This window comes from Sciurus carolinensis, chromosome 7, assembly GCF_902686445.1.
Source record: "Sciurus carolinensis chromosome 7, mSciCar1.2, whole genome shotgun sequence".
NCBI lineage: Eukaryota > Metazoa > Chordata > Mammalia > Rodentia > Sciuridae > Sciurus > Sciurus carolinensis.
The window spans coordinates 22,657,745-22,680,858 of record NC_062219.1 but is presented as its reverse complement, the minus strand read 5'-3'; the positions used below and the strand labels follow the sequence as shown (position 1 = coordinate 22,680,858).

At 38.0% G+C, this 23,114-nt stretch overlaps 1 protein-coding gene across 2 annotated transcripts in view; it reads left to right on the top strand.

Annotated features, from left to right (window-relative positions):
- The window catches only part of Aig1 (androgen induced 1), a 244,053-nt gene that overhangs the window by 8,680 nt on the left and 212,259 nt on the right, over positions 1 to 23,114 (top strand). The window lies entirely within an intron of this gene.

Below are 23,114 nucleotides of genomic sequence, written 5' to 3'. Positions count from 1 at the left end.
TAATTTTGTCAATATCTATAAAAAAATTCCACTGGCATTCTTTACCATTATTTCACTGAATCTAAAGAAAATTTCAGAGAAAATTGGCATATTAATATTTATTTTTCCAATCCATGAACATGAGATATATCTCAATTTAGATTTCTAAATTTATTTCTTTTGAGGCTGGGGTTGTGGCTCTGTGGTGGAGCACTTGCCTGGCACATGTGACCACATAAAAATACATAAATAAAGGTATCGTGTCCATCTACAACTTAAAAAAAAAGTTTCTTTCTTTGGTGTTTGTAGTTTTCAACATATTGCTCATGTGCATAATTGCTGGGTTTATACCTATTTTATTTTATATTTTAGTGTTGTGAGTGGAACTTTAAAATTGTTTTTATTAATCCTTTTATATTTATTTGGCATTTTTTTGAGGTAATTGTAGAGCCACATCAGTTGTAAGACATACAGAGAGACCCGTGTAGTAGACTTTATGCAGTTTCCCTTAATGGTCACATCTTGTAAAACTGTTGCGTAGTGTCACAACCAGGAGATTGCCATTGAAGCAGCCAAGATATGGAAACTTACAACCATACAAAGTTCCTCAGATAGCCCTTTTAGATCACACCTATCTTCTACCTCTGTTTCATCCCTGAACCTTGGCAACCATTGATTTGTTCTCTATTTTTATGATTTTGTCATTTGAGGACTGTTACATAAATGAAATCATACACATCTGGCTTTTTGGAATTGCCTTTTTTCACTCACTGTAATTCCCTGGAAAGTCATCCAAGTTATCACATATATTAGTAGTTTGTTCCTTTTCATTGTCGAGTAATATTTCATGGTGAGGCAATACTACAGTTCATTTAACCATTCATGCTTTAAAAGACATCTGGGTTGTTTCTGGTTTGGGGCTATTATAACTAAAGCTTCTGTGAACATTTATGCTCAGGTTTTTAATGTGATCTTAAGTTTTCATTTCTTTGGCACAAATATCCAAGAGGATAATTTCTGGATTGTATGGTAGTTGCAATTTTAGTTTAAAAGAAGCTACCAAACTCTTAACCAGAATGGCAGCACCATTTCACATCTCCATCAAATGTGTGTGAATGATAGTTTCTCCCCATTCTTGCCAGTTATTTGATATTGTCAATATTGTCCATTTTAGCCATTTTGACTGGTGTTTGGAGTGATTTCTCGTTGTGGTTGTAATTTACATTTCCTATTTCCATGTACTTGGCTATCTGTGTATTCTATTTAGTGAAGCAAATAATACCATTTTGTTAAATTTTACTTCCTGTTTGTTTATTGTTAGCATGTTAGTAGAGATATATTTGATTTTTGCATGTTGCCTTTATGTCCTCTGAGTTTGCTAAACACACTAGTTCTAGGAGCTTTGTGTTGAATTCCATGGGATTTTTTTTTATAACGTAGACAATCATGTTATCTGTAAATAAAGACATTTTTCCCCTTTCTAATCAGCATAGCTTTTATTTCTTTTTCATGTTTTATTGCATTGGCTAAGACTGTCAGCATACTATTGAATAGAAGAGATGAGAGCACATATCTTTACCTTGTTTCTTCCTAGGGGAAAACATTCAGTCTTTTGCAAGTATGGAGTTGGTATAGATTTTTTTTGTTGTTCCTGATATTTATCAGTTTAAATTTCCTTCCATTCCTAATTTGCTCAAAGTTTTCTTTTTAAAATTAATAGATGTTGAATTTTTTCATGTACTTTAACTGAATCTACTGATATTTTCATATGGCTTTAATATGTTTTTCTGTTAATATGGTGAATTATATTACTTGATTTTTACTTATTGAACCAGTCTTTCATTCCTGGAGTAAATACCACTTAATTGTGAAGTATTGCCCTCTTTATATATGCCACATTTGATTTGCTAATGGTTTTTGAGATCTTTTTAACTTCTCTTTTCATGAAAAATATTCATCAGTATTTTTTTTTTTTAATCTTTGTCTGGCTTCAATATTAGAGTATGCTGGCCTCATTCCTCTATAGTGCTCTGGAAAAGATTAAGTAGAAGTGGTATTACTTCTTTGTGAAATATTTTGTAGAATTTACCACTGAAAATCAAGGATTTTTCTTCGTTGAAAAGTTTTAATAACAAATTCAGTTTGGTTGATTTCAGGGCATAGAACTATTAAGGTCATTGGTTGTTCTTTAAATTGATATTAGGTAGTTTGTCTTTCAAACACTTGGTCCATTTCATGTTTTAGTATCCACTTCTTATCTTTCTTTTATTGTTCATAGAGTTTGTAGTGATAACCACACTTCATATATGAATTAGTAATATGTATCTTATTTTATTATTTTATTTTCTTCATCTGTTTTGTTAGGGGTTTCTCAATTTTTATTTTATTTTTTTTCTCCCAAAAGTAGACTTTTTTCTGTTGTTACTCCATTTTCAATTTCATTGATTTCTGTTTTATACTGGCTATCATGTTGAATATTCCATGTTTACTTGGCACGTGTATTCTGCTGTTATTGAGTGGAGGGTTCCTTAAATGTCAGTTACATAAAGTTTGTTGATACTATGACTCAGGTGTTCTGTATCCTTGCTGATTTTCTGTCTGCTGGCTCTGATTAATTGAGAAAGGAGAATTAAACTAAGTGTAATTATGTGTTTATATGTTTCACATTTTAGTTTTGTAAGGTTTTGGTTGTTTGTTTTATTTTTTATTTTTAAATTTTAAGACTGGATCTTGCTAAGATGTGGAGGCTGGCCTTGAACTTGTGATCCTCTGCCTCAGCCTGCCAAGTGGCTGGGTCGTAGGCATGTGCCACTGTGCCCAACTCTGTTAGTTTTGCATCATGTATTTTGGAGTATACAACATTGTTAAGTGCATACACAGGTAGGAATAATGTGTATCATGGAGAATTGACTCATGTGTCATTACCATTTTCATTCTTTCTCCCTGGGAATTTTCCACATCTGACATTAATAAAACTATTCCAAATTTCTTTTGATTAGTGTTTGTGTGGTATGTATCTTTCCATTTTCACTTTTAACTTATCTGTATTAATATACTTCAAGGGGCTTTTTCTTGCAGTCAGTATATAGTTGAGTCTTATTTTTGAATTTAATGTGATCATTGCTTTAATAGGTACCATTTTTATTTGATGCCATTAAAATGATTGGATTTAGGCTTATTATTTTAGTATTGGTTTTCTATATGTTACCGTTTTGTTTCTTCTTTTCCTATTTTCTGCCTTCATTTGGATTATTTGAATATTTTTATCACATTGCATTTCATTTTATCTATTGGTTAGTCAAATATATATCTCTTATTATTTTATTTATTTATTTGGGGCCTTGCACATGCTAAAAAATATGCTCTGCCTCTGAGCTGTATCCCCAGTGTTGTATTATTTTAATTATTGCTCTAGGGGTTACTGTATACAAACTTAGCTCTACATAATCTAATTAAAGCAACTAGTTTAGCACTTCAAGTAAAACATGCACTTTACCCTATTATATTATTAAGCAGAGGTCTCTTGGCTATAGATTCTCCGAGTTTTCCTTCAATTTTGCTTTCATTACTGAAGGATATTTTTGTTGGATATAAAATTTTGGTAACATTTCTTTTCTTTCATCACTTGAAAGATCATGTGCTCCTGTCATCTGGCCTGTATGATTTTGGATGACAAATCTGCAGTCGTTCAACACATTGCTTCCTTGAATATAAGGATGTGCTGTTTTTCTCTTGTTGCCTTTAATATTTTCCTTATTATCTTTGATGTTCACCAGTGTGATTATATATCTGGGTATGTTTTTACGAATTTATCTTGATAGGAGTTTGCTGAGCTTCTTGAATCTGCAAGTCTGTGTTTCACCCATTTAGAGCCATTATTTATTTATCCTTTCTATAACTATTTCTTTTATCTCTTCTTCTAGGACTCTATCGGCATGAATGTCAGATCTTTTATTTTTATTCCTGAGGACTCGTTCTTTTTTTCAGTCTTTTCCCCCCTCTTGTTTCAGGTTGTATGATTTCTATCCATCTTTCTTCAAGCTCACTGACTCTTTCCTCTGTCATCTACTTTCTGCTACAGAGCTCATCTAGTGAATTTTTAAAATTTTGGGTATTGTATGTTTCAGTTCTAAAAATGTCCATCGGATTCCTTTTTACAGTCACTATTTTCCAAGAATAAATTGCTACTTAGCATTTGCACGGTTATCTTTATGGAGGATTGTTGAAGAACTGCCTTAACGTCCCCGTCTAATAATTCCGGTATCTGGGCCATCTTGGAGTTGGCATCTGTTGATTGCATTTTTCTTTTTTTCATATTGTCTGATTTTCCTGACTCTTGGTATGTCAAATTACTTTGGCTTATACCCTGAGCATTTTGAACATACATAGATTCTGGATTCTTTCAAAGTCTTAGGAAGACTATTGATTCTTTGCTTACTGCAGCAGGCTGTCAAACTGGTTAGGTTCAGATCTCATGTTCCAGCTCATGGAGGTTCTGGTGCCAGCAGAGTTTTCAAAGATTTTGGTAGCTCTTTGGTTCTAACTATAGCTTACCCCACTCAGGGGTTAGTCTGGGACTTAAGCCTGGCTTGTGTGGTATTTCAGTTCTTGAGGCCGCTGTGAAGCTTGTGTATGTCTGTCCTGCATGTGTCTAGGACAGACATCAGCACATAGGCAGAATTATGCATTGACCTTTTCCAGGTTTGCTCTCTGTGATTTCTGTCCTTGTCTGCAGCTCTCGGGTAGCCTTTCTCTTGGTTCCTCTGGTCAGAAGTGTGGAGTGCTCTCAGGATTTCAGCTGTCACGTGGTCCTCGCAGTTGGGGATGCTTCAGAGGGAGGCAGCAAGAAAAGAGCGAGAACATACTCCTCTGCCTCAAGTTCACTCATCAGGGCTTCCTTTCTCCCACTTCCTCTTGGAGAGAGAGCTAGGTTTTTCTTCGGGTTTTAGATACCCATGCTGTAGGGAAGAAAGAGGGGAGAGGGGACCAGGAGCTGTTGCGCTGGGAGCCTTTTTCTGTTATCTGGCTGGAAAGGAGCTTCTCCTGTAGTTTCTGCCCTCCATGTGCTGCCGGGCTCCAGGAACTAGTCTGCCCTGAGGTCAGATCTGGGGGGAAAGGAAGGAGAACATTTCCGGATGGGCCTTTATTCATTTTCACTTTCCTTCCCAATCCACCTGCCATTGTGCGCTTTTCAGAGTCCTCAGGTGGCTGCTTTTGTATTCTGTTCAGAGTTTTTAGTGATCAGTGAGAATGATAGGGGCCAGCTCATTCCATTTGTGATGGCTCCAGAAGTAGCCTACCCATAGTTTTCATATCTATTTTTTCCATTTAAAATACTTTGTAACAGGTTTTCCGTTCCATTGTACATCCTTTCATGACATCAGTTTTAATTATTGAATATTCTTCAATGGGAGTTTCTGTTAATTGTCCCAGTGAATATAAATATATATATATATATAATATAAATATATATGTAATATATATATTCACATACATTTATGATGGTTTTCATAGATAAATTCTTAGAGGTGCAGTAGCTATACTAAAGTCTAAAGGCAACTTTAAATCTATTTTTACCTTCTCTAAGACTCGGAATATTGATTTCTCTGTACTTCTGATAACATATAGAATAGTCTATGTAGAAGAATACCAGCCTCACACTTTCCTGTCTAGTACATTGACTTAAAAATATTCACTATATATTTCATAAATGTAAATGACTAGCTGTCTTTGACTCCATGTTTATAAAACTCAGTGATATTAGGTATATTTGGTTTGGGCTCAAACTTGAGTCGAATATAAATCTTGAGGTGCCTAGAGCATCTTAATTAGTATAGAATTGAGATGACTGAAGAGAGCAGAGTGGCTTTCTGTGTACGGCAAAAATGAATCTGCCTGTGGAGTCCATTCATCATGTACTTAAACTGCTCTGAGCTTAATCACGAGTGATTCATTAGACCAACTTGAAAAGCTGGCCTGAGGAAAGTGTATTTGCTGTAACACTACACATCCTTTACTATGTAATCGCACTTACACATTGTTGCTATTTCAAAAAAGGCATATGAGGGATCCAAGATGGTGACTAGAGGGTGACTGCATCTCCCATCGCTCCAGAACTCAGGATTCAAGAAGGGGAGGTATTGAGAGACTCAGACCAACATAGAGCCACGGGGTGAGTCTCTCCCACCAGGTGAAGCTCAGCCCAGGCAGCAGCCCTAGACAGTGGGCAGCTTCTCGGAGCACGGCAGCGAGAGTCTTCCCCAAGCAGCCCTGCTCCCTTGGGCGGCAGGCACAATCCACAGCCAGCTTCTAGAAGCAGGTCGCCCAGTGAGAGCTTTTCTGCACAGAGCCAACCCCAAGCCCTGAACCCAGCAGCAGGCCCTGACCCGCAGGTGGCTTCTGGGACCAGGGCAGGACAGCAAGAGGCTTTCCCGAGCAGCCCGGCTCCCTCCAGCGGTGGCAGGCCCTGTCTACAGCCAGCTTCTAGGAGTAGGACCGCCCAGTGAGAGGATTTCCACACAGAACCAGCCCCCAGCCCTGGACCCAGTAGCGGGCTAGGGGCAACTTTCTTTAGAAGCACTGCATTATCAAGTTCCTCCAAGACTTCAGGCTACTGAAGGCTGGGAGGTGATATACTGGAAATCTACCGGGACACTATAAGCCAATAGAGGAAATCTGCAATATCTCAGGGTCCCACTGATATCTGACCAATATGAGAAAACAAGGGAAGAAAATGTCCCAAACAAACCTAGATACTATATCAATAAAACCCAATGACAGCACAGCAGAAGAAATGTCAGAAAGGGAGTTCAGAGTGTACATAATTAAAACAATCAGGGACGCAAACGAGGAGATGAAAGAGCAAATGCAGGCATTGAAGGAGGAGATGAAAGAGCAAATGCAGGCATTAAATGATCACACCAATCAACAGTTAAAAGAGCAAATACGGGAAGCAAGAGATCCATTTCAATAAAGAGTTAGAGATACTGAAAAAACAAACAAACAAACAGAAATCCTTGAAATGAAGGAAACAATAAACCAAGTTAAAAACTCCATAGAAAGCATAACCAATAGGATAGAACACGTGGAAGACAGAATCTCAGACATTGAAGACAAAATATTTAATCCTGAAAACAAAATTGACCAAGCAGAGAAGATGGTAATAAATCATGAACAGAATCTACAAGAATTATGGGATATCATGAAAAGGCCAAATTTAAGAATTATCGGGATCGAGGAAGGCATAGAGAAACAAACGAAAGGAATGAACAATCTATTCAATGAAATAATATCAGAAAATTTCCCAAATCTGAAGAATGAAATGGAAAACCAGGTACAAGAGGCTTATAGGACTCCAAATATACAAAATTACAACAGACCCACACCAAGGCACATTATTATGAAAATACCTAACATACAAAATAAAGACAGAATTTTAAAGGCCATGAGAGAAAAGAATCAAATTACATTCAGGGGAAAAACAATAAGAATATCAGCAGATTTTTCAATCCAGAACAACATTTACCAAGCTCTGGAAGAAAACGGATGCCAACCAAGAATCTTATACCCAGCAAAACTTACTTTCAGATTTGATGACAATAACAAAAGCTTCCATGATAAACAAAAGCTAAAAGAATTTACAAAAAGAAAGCCAGCATTACAGAACATTCTCAGCAAAATATTCCATGAGGAAGAGATGAAAAACAACGATGCAAATCAGCAACAGGAGGAACTAGCCTAAAGGAATACCCAAATAAAGGAGAAACCAAATCATGTCAAAAAACAAAAATGAGTCAAATGACTGGGAATACAAATCATATCACAATAATAACCCTGAATGTTAATGGCCTGAACTCATCAATCAAAAGACATAGACTGGCAGATTGGATTAAAAAGAAAAATCCAACAATATGCTGCCTGCAAGAGACTCATCTCATAGAAAGAGATACCCACAGACTAAAGGTGAAAGGATGGGAAAAAACATACCATGCACACGGACACAGCAAAAAAAGCTGGAGTATCTATCCTCATTTCAGATAATGTAGACTTCAAGCCAAAACTAGTCAGAAGGGATAAAGAAGTACATTACATACTGCTTAAGGGACGCATAAATCAGCAAGACATATCATAAATATCTATGCCCCGAACATTGGCTCATCCACGTACGTCAAACAAATTCTCAATCCCAGAAATCAAATAGACCACAACACAATAATACTAGGCGATTTTAACACACCTCTCTCACCACTGGATAGATCTTCCAAACAAAAATTGAACAAAGAAACAATAGATCTCAATAACACAATCAACAATTTAGACTTAACCGACATATATAGAATATACCATCCAACAAAGAACAAATACACTTTCTTCTCAGCAGCACATGGATCCTTCTCTAAAATAGACCGTATTTTATGCCACAGAGCTACTGTTAGCAAATACAAGAAGATAGAGATACTACCTTGTATTCTATCAGATCATAATGGATTGAAATTAGAAATAAATGACAGAATAAAAAACAGAAACTTCTCCAATACCTGGAGATTCAATAATACACTATTATATGATGAATGGATAACAGAAGACATCAGTAGGGAAATAAAAAAAATTCTTAGAAGTAAACGAGAACAAAGACACATCATATCAAAATCTCTGGGACACTGTGAAAGCAGTACTTAGAGGAAGATTTATTTCATGGAGAGCATTCAACAAAAGAAGTAAAAATCAACAAATAAACGACTTAACACTACAGCTCAAAGCCCTAGAAAAAGAAGAGCAACCAACACCAAAAGTAGTAGAAGACAGGAAATAGTTAAAATCAGAGCTGAAATCAAAGAAATTGAAACAAAAGAAACAATTGGAAAGATTAACAAAATAAATAGTTGGTTCTTTGAAAAAATAAACAAAATTGATAAACCCTTAGCCACACTAACAAAGAGAAAGAGAGAGAAAACTCAAATTACTTAAATTCGGAATGAGCAAGGAAATATCACTACAGACACGAGTGAAATACAGAACACAATTAGAAGCTATTTTGAAAATCTATACTCCCAAAAAAACAGAAAACCTCAAAGACATCAACAAGTTTCTAGAAACATATGAATTACCTAAACTGAACCAGGAGGACATACACAACTTAAATAAATCAATTTCAAGCAATGAAATAGAAGAGGTCATCAAAAGCCTACCAACAAAGAAAAGTCTGGGACCAGATGGATTCTCAGCCGAGTTCTACAAAACCTTTAAAGAAGAGCTCATTCCAATACTCCTCAAACTATTCCATGAAATAGAAGAGGAGGGAACCCTCCCAAACTCGTTCTATGAAGCCAATATCACCCTGATACCTAAACCAGACAGAGACACATCGAGGAAAGAAAATTTCAGACCAATATCCTTAATGAACATTGACGCAAAAATTCTCAATAAAATTTTAGCAAATTGCATACAAAAATATATTAAAAAGATAGTGCACCACGATCAAGTGGGTTTTATCCCAGGGATGCAAGGTTGGTTCAACATCCAGAAATCAATAAATGTCATTCACCATATCAAGAGACGTAAAGTTAGGAATCACATGATTATTTCGATAGATGCAGAAAAAGTATTTGATAAAATACAGCATCCCTTCATGCTCAAAATACTAGAAAAAATAGGGATATTGGGAACATTCCTTAACATTGTAAAGGCCATCTATGCTAAACCCATGGTCAATATCATTCTAAATGGTGAAAAACTGAAAACATTCCCCCTAAAAACTGGAACAAGGCAGGGATGCCCTCTTTCACCACTTCTATTCAACATCATCCTTGAAACTCTAGCCAGAGCAATTAGACAAACCAATGAAATTAAAGGGATACAAACAGGATAATAAGAACTCAAACTATCCCTGTTCGCTGATGACATGATTATATATTTAGAGGAACCCAGAAATTCCACCAGAAAACTTTTAGAACTCATAAGTGAATTCAGTAAAGTAGCAGGTTACAAGATCAATGCTCATAAATCCAATGCATTTTTATTATACATAAGTAATGAATGTTCAGAAAGAGAATTTAGGAAAACTACCCCATTCACAATAGCCTTGAAAAAAATAAAATACTTGGGAATCAATCTTACAAAAGAGGTGAAAGACCTCTACAATGAGAACTACAGAACACTAAAGAAAGAAATTAAAGAAAATCTTAGAAGATGGAAAGATCTCCCATGTTCTTGGATAGGCAGAATTAATATTGTCAAAATGGCCATACTACCAAAAGTGCTATACAGATTCAATGCAATTCCAATGAAAATCCCAATGACGTACCTTACAGAAATAGAGCAAGCAATTATGAAATTCATCTGGAAGAATAAGAAACCCAGAATAGCTAAAGCAATCCTTAGCAGAAAGAGCGAAGCAGGGAGTATTGTAATACCAGATCTTCAACTCTACTACAAAGCAAAAGTAACAAAAACGGCATGGTATTGGTACCAAAATAGACAGGTAGATCAATGGTACAGAATAGAGGACATGGACACTAACCCAAATAAATACAATTTTCTCATATTAGACAAAGGGGCCAAAAATATGCAATGGAGAAAAGATAGCCTCTTCAACAAATGGTGCTGGGAAAACTGGAAATCCATATGTAACAGAATGAAATTCAATCCCTATTTCTCACCTTGCACAAAACTCAACTCAAAATGGATCAAGGACCTCAGAATCAGACCAGAGACCCTGCATCTTATAGAAGAAAAAGTAGGTCCAAATCTTCAACATGTCGGCTTAGGATCAGACTTCCTTAACAGGACTCCCATAGCACAAGAAATAAAAGCAAGAATCCACAACTGGGATAGATTCAAACTAAAAATCTTTCTCTCAGCAAAGGAAACTATCAGAAATGTGTAGAGAGAGCCTACAGAGTGGGAGAAAATCTTTGCCAGTCATACTTCAGATAGAGCACTCATTTCCAGAATATATAAAGAACTCAGAAAACTCTACACCAAGAATACAAATAATCCAATCAACAAATGTGCTAAGGAAATGAACAGACACTTCACAGAAGAAGATCTACAAGCAAGATATATGAAAAAATGTTCAACATCTCTAGTAATAAGAGAAATGCAAATCAAAACTACCCTAAGATTCCATCTCACCCCAATTAGAATGGTGATTATCAAGAACACAAGCAACAATAGGTGTTGGCGAGGATGTGGGGAAAAAGGTGCACTCATACATTGCTGGTGGGGTTGCAAATTAGTGCAGCCACTCTGGAAAGCTGTGTGGAGATTCCTCAGAAAGCTTGGAATGGAACCACCATTTGACCCAACTATCCCACTCCTTGGCCTATACCCAAAGGACTTAAAATCAGCATACTACAGAGATATAGCCACGTCAATGTTCATAGCTGCTCAATTCACAATAGCCAGACTGTGGAACCAACCTAGATGTCCTTCAATTGATGAATGGATAAAGAAACTGCCATATATATATATATATATATATATATATATATATGTATATATATATATACACACACAGTAGAATATTACTCAGTCATAAAGAATGATAAAATTATGGCATTTGAAGGCAAATGGATGAAATTGGAGAATATCATGCTAAGTGAGATAAGCCAATCTCAAAAACCCAAAGGATGAATGATCTCGCTGATAAGCAGATGATGACACATAATGGGGGGTTGGAGGGGTTAGTGTTAGGGTTAGGGTTAGGTTTAGGGTTAGGGTTAGGGAGGGTGGCAAGAATGGAGGAAGGAAGGACTGTATAGAGGGAAAAGAGGGGTGGAGGGGTGGGAGGGTTGGGGGGAGGGGAAAAATAACAGAATGAATCAAACAACATTACCCTATGTAAATGTATGATTACACAAATGGTAGGCCTTTACTCCATGTACAGACAGAGAAACAACATGTATCCCATTTGTTTACAATAAAAAAAGACATATGAATATTTAGATCCACATAGAATAGGAAAACAGCCTCTTCTAAAACATTAAGGCATATTCTATGCCAGAATAAATAATTTCTGTATCAGAGCAGGTCGTGGCAGTGAAGAGAGATGGCATACTTGAAATGGTAATTTGAATGACTTTGGGGAAGGAACCATTTTTGTACGTGTGGGCAGGGTATAGAGATCACCACTACAAAAAGCTAGGCTAGCACCTGAGAGCAGGTTACCACTGCAAGGCCTGCAGCAGAGACCCTTGGTGTTCATCCAGTGTGCAGGATCCCCTGGGGAGTGGGAGGTGAGCAAAACAAAGATCCCTCTGTTCCATCTTCTGCCAGTTCCCCTCCGTGGTTAAGCCTAGAAACCAGAGGTAAGGAAGCTGCTTCATGCACTATGCAAAAATCTACCAAAGGGAACACAGGAAAAATTATTACATTGAACCTCCTATCACAAATGGGTACAGAAGTCTCTGGCTACTTGCAGGTAATTGTGTATGATGAAGGAATATGTATGTTTTAAGGCATTAATTTATAGTTGGATATACAAAATGTTAATTATTAGCATATGACTTCTTAGCAAAATATGCTTCCAGTTTATTAGAGAATTATATATAGCATATTATGTATCAATTAGTATTATTATATATCCATAAGCTTTATAGTATATGAGGTGAGTGCCAGGGTTCAGGAATCAAACTGAGTTTCAATCCCAACTTTTCTATTCAGCAACTGTCTGAGTCTGGGCAAATGTATTACCTTCTGAAAAGCCTAATGCTTCTATTTTGTTTGTTTCATTGGTTACACAGGAGTACTAATAGTACTTATCACACAGGATTGTTGTGAGGATTAAATGAGACAATACGTAAATGGGATAACCCAATGCCTGGTACATGTTAAGTGCTTAATAAATACATGTTGTCTGCTATTCTAATTATTATATGTGTACCTGTGATCAAGCACAAAAATTGTGAGTTGATATTACTGTGGTCATTTTAGGAAGAGACCAATTGCTTATTAACTAAATGTAGTATTCAGAAAGGATAAAGAATTCAACAATTAAATGCATAGGCTATAGAGTAAGACTTCTTAGATATGTAGACATAGACTACAATAGAGATGAATATTTACAATTTTAGGTATAAAATGGAAAGGAGGAAAATTCATAATCGTGTCAAAAAGTTAGATTTATAGTCAACCTTTTTCCAGAATTTAAGAGACTAGTTCCATAAAAGCCAGAACTGGCGGAGTCAAGCGTGTCATCCATGACCCATCCCATATCTGCTAGTCTAACAGTTGAGATGTTGTCCATAGAGCTCGTTTCTGTTTCTGACTCAAAGTGTCTGGAAAGACTGCTTCTCATTCCAGGGTGCAGACCTGAGAGGCAGCCCGAGTGTTGCCTGCTTGACTAAAGCAGGAGACAACTGGGTAGGAAGGAAATAGGACAAGAGCTGAGAAGTGCACAGCATCCTGGGGGGTAGGCTGTGCCAGATAACGTGCTGGAGGTGACTGATAGCAGGAAGAGCTTGCCGCAGTGTGCTCTGAGATATCTGGGTTCTTTATGTACAGCCCTTCACTGTCTAACGGGGTTCCCCCAATGACAGGCTGTAGTCCTGTGAGATTGTAACAGAGTCACTCTCCCCTCCTGTCTTTACCATCCGTGTGTAAAACCATCTAGTTTGTGCACGTACTGTCTGTGTTGTTTACATCCTAATGAAATTACCAGTAATGATGCATTTCTCAGAATGTATCCCCGTGGTTGAGTGATACATGTCTGTTCCATTGCTTCAGAATGACAGAAGCTGCCTGTGAGTAGGAACCATGCTTCTCAACAAAGCACAAGTTCTTTACATGGAAGCCTCTAGAAAGCTACAAAATTGAGCTAGACTTGTGTGTGTAAACATTTTCAACCAAAGATCTGGGACAAGAATGGCACTCAAGTATAAAAATACTAGGATTAGACAAATATTTTCTTGTTCCAGACTGAATAAAATAGGAAAAAAAAAAAAAAAGACAACTGTATGCGAATGACCCTTGAAATTTATTGCAGAATAAAGACAAAGGGAATGGATATCAACCTGAAATCTCACATGAAGAAAACGTGAGTGGAAGTTACGTATTATAGGAAGCAAAAAAAAAAAAAAAAAAATTAGAAAACTGTTCAGAGTCCTCACTATAATGAAAAAGGCCATGACTTCTGTGACGTAGAGCATATGGCCAGGTTGAGAATGGAGAAAGGAAAAGGCAACAGGATGAGGTGAAAAGAGAAGAAAAGGAAAAGGAAAGTGATGGAAGAGAAAATGTGAGGTAAAGGGAATGGAAATTTAGTAGCAACTGTTGGTTGTTCATTGTTCCTGAAAAATCAACTATGGCCATTAGAACAAAATTACATATCCAAACAAAACTGAAGAAAACTCCTCCTTCTGAGGGCAATAAATAAATAACTAGAAGACCCACAGAGGATGTATGGATCCGGAAGGTTCATTGTCTCTCAGGCAAAATAAATAAGAAATGACACCTATTTGGTTTCATTCTTTGTGTTCAAAAATAATTATTAGGCATCATATAAGTATTTGTGCTTGAAAAGCAAAACATGAATGAAGCCCTTCAACAAATTATGTACCAAAGCAAAAAATGCAGGGCTTTGAGTTGTCTAAATTTAGTATATATTATTTAGATACAGAGTTCATCCATTAATATAGCAACATCTATAGAATCTTGAGGAGAAAAATGATATAGAAAATTTCATCCCCAACCAGGCTATCTTCATGAGTTCAGATAATTGAGATACATTGTCAGTTATATAGGATTTCAGGAAGTATCACCCATACATCTTTTCTTGCCCTTTCATTCATTTTATTTGTTCTGCCTTTTTATTGAACAAGCTAAGAGAGGAAATAACATGTAAAATTTAGGAATAAAGTAGAAATAGTATAGAACTGTGTGATCCATCAAACTGATTACAAGTTAAATCTAAAGATTTTTTTAGTTGTCTTCAGTTTATAAGAAATGATGGTTCAATTAAAAACTAAAATGTCCCTAATGCAGACCATCTATAAAAACAATCTAGCTTAGTTAGTGTGTTTTTAATTACAGATATTTTATTTACAGCACTAGAGATTGGACCCAGAGCCTGTGCATGCTGGGCAAGTGCTCTACCACTGAGCTACCACCCCAGCACTTGTTTACAGGTTTTTAAAATCCTGTTAAAGAAAACTAATCTAGCAGATGTTTAGTAGCAGAGGCACTATTTCCATGAGTACTTAAGTATCATTAGTTAATTAGTACCTGAATATAGTAAGCTGAATATAGGTTTTTGCTGCTACCATTGCAGTTTACCTGAATGAAAATAAATTGGTATGTCTATGCTGGTCAAATGATCTCATCTAAATTTTTAGTATGCTTTATCATGAGTCAGTTTCAAGGGTAAATTTGAGGTTAATTGAGGTATATCTAGTATGAGAATGAACCTCGTTCTTAAACTGTGGTTTTAAATAATAAACACAAAGAGAAGATGAAGAACTTTGTGTTATTGTCACTATAAATAAGACTGGGTCTCAGTACCTCACAATGTGAATTCCCCTGAGATTTCATTTTTGGGTAGAGTCCTCCAGGACCATGCTGATATGGATGGTCAGTAGTTACCTTAGGTTAATAACTGATAAACAGTTTCTTTATGACTTCCTTGTCTTTGAAGGCTTAATTTCAGGAAAAAAAAAAAAAAAAAAGAACGAGAACATCTTTCAGTCTGGACATGAGTGTCTTACCACATGTACGTTAAAAGTTAATAGGAGGGTGCCATAGATACCGCAACCCAGTGGCAATTGCTTTATTCCTACTTAATGTTTTTACTGAAAGGCCACCTAGTATTATAATTTTAAATGATTTTTTTCTCTTAATTCACTTAATTTTTTTCCATATATGAACACAAGTTAAACTCATTGCTTGACTGTAACAAACATAAATCTGAACCAGTTTCTGTTGGCTGCACAAAGCCATTAAAATGTGACCTAATTTGATATATTAAAATTGCCTTTAGTGACCTTAGGCACAAATAGAATATCATTGTCCCAGAAGACCTCGGTTGTACAGTCATAGTGAGATTCTTTTTCTAGGAGAATGCCTATCTCCTAAAACCTCCTTGGATTGCTGCTGGCGTGGGGCTTCTTGTGCTCTTTGACAGTGGAGAATTTCTAAACATGTTGTGTTGTACAAGAATATTTAAACCCTACCACCTCTTCCAGCCCTATGCTCATTTCCTCATTTTCTGAGCAGCCTGGTTCACCCTTAGAAGCCATGGTCCACCCTTAGAAGGACACTCCAGCACACTCTCTCCCGCTTTTATCTTCTATCTTTTTCACCTGGAAAATCTGTCATCTTAATTGAACCCAAGTACTGACCTTCGCCTGCCTGTACCCAAGGAGATGAGCAGGATTAAAGAGAGTCTCCAAAGCCTGCTGTTTGGAATGATGTGGTCTTTATGACCAGAGATGTTTAGAGGACCCTCAGTGCTGCCCAACAGGTACTGAATTCTTTAGTAAGCTTCCTTTTAATCTCAGAGAGCCCCTTCCACTTGTTTCTCTGTCCTCCTATCTTGGGCATCCCTCCCTTGATCCTTTTGCTCAGCTCACTGTTTTACTCAGAGAACAGTCTTTGTTATTAGCCGAAGAGCAGGATGATCTTGCTACTTATTTCAGTATGAAAACAAAACCAATCAGAAGACTCTTGCTCATTTCCCCACTATCAAATAGTTATGGTTTGGACCTGGAATGTCCCCCAAAGCTCATGTGTTGAAGGTAATGTGGCAATATCTAGAGGTGGAACTTTAGGAAAAGATTGGATCATGAAGGCTCTGACCCCATTAGTGGATTAATCCATTTGATGGATTAATAATTTGAATGGACTATTGGGTGCTAACTGCAGATTTGTGGGGCATGGTTAGAGGAAGTAGCTCTCTGGCGACCTGCCTTTGCAAACTCTATCTTGTCTCTGGCCCCTTCCTCTCTTTCTCTCTGCTTCCTGACCACCTTGAGCTGAGAAGCTTTTCTTCACCATGCCCTTCCACCTTGATATTCTTCTGCCTTGTCTCATGTACAGAGCAATGGAGCCAGCCAACCATGGACTGAAACCTCTGATACTGTGAGCCAAAATAAGGAATTTGGCCACAGCAACACAAAGCTAACACACAGACCTATCAATGCACCTTTATCTGAAGCTACTCCACCTTCCCTCCTGTTCCCCTGAATGAACTGTACTTCCATGAGTACCCTGGCCTCGAACACCTCTTGATACTTTGAGCATTCCCTTGTGTATCACATAGTTTTGCATTTCAACTTCTTCATTTCTGTCAGTGTACAAACACACTGGGCCATCTGTCATCTTAAACACAACACAACAAAATTAGTGCCACCCTATTTTTTTTGGTTCTGTTTTCAGTAAAACTCTTTGAGAGAAGTCTACACCGCTCCCCACTTCTCTCTTGCACACACCCACTCTACTGAAAGAGCTCCAATCAAGGCCGTCGCTGGCCACCCTGGCAACACAGTGGCCATGGCTGGATCCTCATTCAACGTACACTTTCAGGAATGGTTGGCCCAGTTGTCACTTACTCTTTCTTGAAACATGCTCCTAAAGCTTGGTTTCTGGAAATTGACCCTGCCCTCGCTTCCCTCTGACCTCACTGGCTGTTTCCTACTTCTCTTTAGTCTGCCTTGCTGGATTCTCTTCCTCTTCTTCACCCCTTGATGTTGCGGTCCCCAGGAGTCAGCCCTAGACCCTCTTCCCCCTCTAGTCCACATTCACGGCCTTGGAGAGCTCACCCAACACCTTGGCTTTAAATAGGTGACGATGAATCTCCAAATTGGAATGTGGAGACCTGCTCTCTCCTGAGCTCCGTATTTCTATAACTTTCTTTTCATACTGATGTTCAACACAATTATCGATTTCACCTCCCGAATCTGCTTGTGTCCCATTGTTCTCTAGCTAAATAAATGCCACCATCATCCAAGACTACTGGACTGTAAAACTCCAGGGTGTATTGTTCTTATCTATGAGTTGAATTTTTGTTAGCATCTTCTATGCGTTTTCCCAGTGACCATCTCATTTATTTGGCTTGGACTAAATATGCAAACATTTCAGCAGCTAATATCTAGCTCTTAAAAATTTCAGTTTGTCTGTGCAACTAGTTATGTGCTGAAAATGGTTAGTTCATATTCCTTTGGGAAATTGCCAAGATCAGAGAATAATCTTTATATTGGCCGAAACACATAATTAAAAAACAAAAAACAAAACTTTAACCAACTCTAGATCTTGGAGAAATTTCAGTGAAGACTTTTTAATTCTTTTATTTTCTGGTACTGGGGGATTGAATCCAGAGGTGCTTTACCATTGAGCCACATCCTCAGCCCTTTAAAAATTTTTTTTTAGTTTGAGACAGGGTCTCAATAAGTTGTTTAGGTCCTTGCATTTTGCTTAAACTGTCAATGAAGAATTTTTGATTTAAAAAATCAGTTTTTACTTAGCATTTAGGGCAGTAACCACATAGTACTTTTTTAAAAAAATTTCACAAAAGATGGAAACATTTGTTTTTGACCACAAAGTGATAAATATTAGCTTCTTATTTGCTGCTGTTAATGCAAAAAACTTCAAAAGTTTTTCAGCTGGATATATTATGAAGATCAAAGTACTTTCAAAGCAGTTTCTAAAAATTAATATAGGTGCTTCCTCTGCATAAGGCAAACCTGCTGTTCCCTGTTCCATAGAGTATTCCTTATGCTAACCAAGAGAGGGATTTTAGAAAAGTTGATCATGAATAATTGTGATATGTGCATAAGTTATTAAGGACAATTATGGAGATAATTTACCTCTATGGTTGCTTTTCCCAGCCCATATTTTTGCCTCCTGTCTAGAAGTCAGCACCATTCTGTCTTTTGTGTTTATTATTCTCCCTTTTTATCTTTATTTTATTTTATTCTTTTTAAATATATTTTTTAGTTGTAGAAGGACACAGTACCTTTATTTTATTTATTTATATGTGGCGCTGAAGAATGAACTCAGTATATTCTCCTTTTTTAAGCTAGTGTGTACCCCTAACCAGATATTGTTGTTTGGCTTTGCTTGATCAGGACCTTCATGAAGATGCTGTCTTTACAGGGGCTTCGTTCATCCCAGTAGAACAGGGGTGTGTACGCAGGGCAAACTTGGCCGAGTGCTCTGTTGTGGTGCAGTTGACACGCTTGTGTTTTTATCACCTTCAGTACCATGTCATTTTGTCTTTCAGCTGATTTGCCAATTAGGCATTGGAGGGATGATATGTAAATGTTACTGTCTAACTGAGAGAATGATTTCAGAGCATAGATTTGTGGAATGTCACCTGCCTTGTTCAGGAGGCCCTGTGCCAAACCCAGGCACAAGTGTCAATGGCAGACTTCAGCCAGTTGCTCAGGAAGACTTAGTCTCAGTGCATTCCACTCCAGGACAATTTCGTTTGTGTGCCAGTGCTAACATGCTGATTTTAAAACATATTTACCTTCCATCTGTGTCATTGAAACTTTCAGGACACGGGGTTGTCACTAACCCAGGAGACCTGATGCCACCACTGAGCACACTGCTTTGGCTGGTGCTTTCTGTTCTGCTTAGGTCCAGATTCTGACCCCATTCCCACTGCCAAGTGGACCTCAGCCTTAACATTTACCTGGGGAGGACTTCTCTTTGTTCTGTGAAAGATCTCTGTGGCTCATTGACCTAGATTGTGTACTTAGATTTCAGAGATGGTTGGAGATTTGTTTATGAGAAATATTCTTTTGATTTTACTATTTTGTCTTCATGTGGTTGAGACAGAAAGGGATACCAATTAGTTTTATAAAGAAAACGGAAGCCAGGCATGATGATGCACACCTGGAATCCCAGCTACTTCAGGGGCTGAGGCAGGAAGATCACAAGTTTTAGGTCCACCTGAACAACTTAGTGAGAGCCTGTTTCAAAATAAAAAATAACACACACACTCTCTCTCCCTCCCCCTACCTCTCTTTCTTTTTTCTCTCTGCCTCTATGCTTCCTGGCCACCCTGAGGTGAGCAATCTGGCCACCCAGTCTTGGTGCCATGGTGTTCTGCCTTGCCTCAAGCTCAAAGCAATGGAGCCAGGTGACCATGGAAAACTTTTAAATATAAATATAAATCAACTGGACATGGTAGCATATACCTGTAATCCCAGCGGCTCAGGAGACTCAGACAGGAGGATCCTGAGTTCAGAGCTAACCTCAGCAACAGGGAGGCACTAGGTAACTCAGTGAGATCCTGTCTCTAAATAAAATACAAAATAGGGCGAGGGATGTGGCTCAGTAGTGGAGTGCCCCTGAGTTCAATCCCTGGTATTGCCCCTCAATAAATAACTAAATAAATGAACAAATAAATAAGACGGGCTGGGAGTGTAGCTCAGTGGTAGAGTGCCCCTGGGCTCAATCCCTAGTAGCCCTTCTCCCTGCCACATACACACAAACAAAAACATGGGAAATAGAAAAAAGGAAAAGCTGTCATTTAGCCATTACATTGATCTACAAATTAAAAAAAAAAAAATTTACTTACTTTAGGAAAAAGTTAGGAATTAGAAGTCAATATTAGGATAATGTGTTAATTAAGGATTTCTATTTTTAAAAGACTCCATTAATGCTCATATCTATCTTTATTTCCTTTATTTTAAAAGGAAAACACCTTCCTGTAAAGACTTACAAGACACTAACAGAAGAGAGTAATGGGATCATATTCTCTTGTGTAATTAATTTAAACTGATTTTATAAAATTCTTAAACTTTAGTCTGTATCATCTTTGTGTGCATGTCTGAGAGGTTATTTTTTTTTTTTTTAAATCCTTATAGTTAAATTGATGTTAAACTCCTTGAAGTCAGCGTAGGTAATTAAAATGAGATGTCAGACTGCCGCCTTTCACTCTTCAGAACTGTCTCAGGAGGATCAGGTGAGAAAAGGCGGTGATGGAGTGGCCCTAGAGGGGCTTCTGGGGGACCACTGCGCCCAAAGCTCAGGCAAATCCTGGAGCGGCCGGCCGTCAAGTAGGGACGAGCAGCCTGCAGGGGTGGCGCGCACGGACTTTCACCACGTTGTGTGAATGACGCTAATTAGGTAACCACATTGTTTTCCTTCCACCGTTTTAGCATGATTCCAAGGAATTATTGACTCGAGGATGGGGCAAGTTGGAATAGATGGGGAGGAAGACACGCTAAACCCCCCAGGTCCCAAGTTGTCAATCCTGTGACCATAATAAACATTCAGATGTTATTTCAAGGTTACCATCGGTGGCATATTTGTTGTTCAGTTTAAATTTCTGTAGGTGTCCCACCTGGGAAGATGGGTCAAAATGGGTTTAAGGCTGGCTTCTCTCTGAAGGGTGACTTGGAGTAGGTTGAGGTCTGGTTTGCTGAGCCTGTTGGAGGACAGCATGAAGGAAACTGGGGCCAGAATGGCTGGCCAGGCACGGCACTGGAGAACCACTTAGAGTGACTCTTTGCTTAGTGTCCCAGAAGAGAATGACAGCCCGAAGGACCGGAAACATCCAGGAGCAATCAAATGGAAATGCCAGTTATTTCAGGGCCTCTTAGGATATTTTTTAGACATACCCCATGGGAGATGGTATTGACCGTTCATCATTGCATCCATTTTAACATGTAGAAGTGTTCTTGGTAAAATAATAGTGGTTGATACTGTTTTTCATTTCCATCATACATAGCTGTATTTTGAAAAGTTTACAGTTATCTGATTTAATAAAATACAAAAGTTGATTATAAGCGGAGACTGATGTCGCCATGTCAGGCAGCCCAATATTTCATCAAAGGTGAAACCACGATAAAGCAAAGAAACAAAACTCCATACACTGGATTTTCACTTTATTTTTTACATTATTCCAGAGTCGTAAAGATTTGTATACACCATGAGCACAGATGTCTAGCTTGCATGTAGGAGATAGATATTTGAGTGTAGCCATCTGTTAATCCAATGATAGGAATTAACTGGGTGGTAACTGTAGGCAAATAGGTTGTGACTAAAGGAGGTAGGTCTCTGGGGACATGCCTTTGGGGTTTATATTTTGTCCCTGGTGAGTGGGGAGATCTCTCTCTCTCTGTCTTTCTCTCTCTCTCTCTCTCCCCCACCCCCTCTCTCTCCCTGTCTTTCTCCCTCTGTCTCTCTCTGCTTCCTGTTGCCATGTTCTGAACTACTCTCTTCCTCCATATCCTTCTGCCATGATATTCTGCCCCACCTTGTACCCAGTTGATTTGAGTTAGCCATCTGTGGATTGAGACCTCTGAAACCATGAGCCCCAGGTAAAATTTTCCTCCTCTACATTGTTCTTCTCAGATCTTTTGGTCATAGGGATGAAAAAAACTGACTAAAACACCATTATGAGAGAATCCCTTCTTTTGGAAGGTGTCACTGAATTATACATTTAAACCAGCACAAAGGCAGTAAAAAGATAGCCTTTCTTCTTAGCTGACTTGTTTATTCAGTGAACCCTTTATGAATACCTACTTTGTGCCCCTGTGCTAGTTATGGTTACTCAATGATTAAGGAACATGCAACCCCAGCCTCAAAGCATTGCAATTTAAGGGGGTATTAGACCCCAAAGCTTGAGAAACAGCAGCAAAGTATAATGAGATGCACGGGGTATTAAAAATGATTAAAAACTCTACCCCTAACACTCGTTGTTGGATTCTAAGGGAGCATTTGTTACCTAAATTAAGTCAGCCCACCTAGGAGCCACACTGTGAGATGTATATGTGTCTATTCTCCTTTTGCCTGGTGAAGTAAATGACTGTATTTAGAAGTACACTGTTTTAGCTCATTGAGGTCATTTATAGCCTTACAGGGTAGAAGTGATAAATATAGACATTTCCTAAAATGTGCTACTGAATGTCCTTCTTCCTGATAAGTTCTAACCCCAGATTTCTCACTAAAAGTAGTATCACCCAGGTCTTGGAAGAAGTGTAGTCACTCGCTAGGATTCTTATTGGCAACTCAGTGGAAAGTACTTGTTCCATCAAAATAATTTGCCTTCATCTTTGACTCTAAATGGAGGGAATTATCAGTGTTCCAGATAGTGGTCACTGCTGCTGGTGGTGATAGTGGTGGGTCTGATGGTGAGAGACTTCTGGTTTGATCTTAACCCACCACAGAGGAGCACCCCAAAAACCATG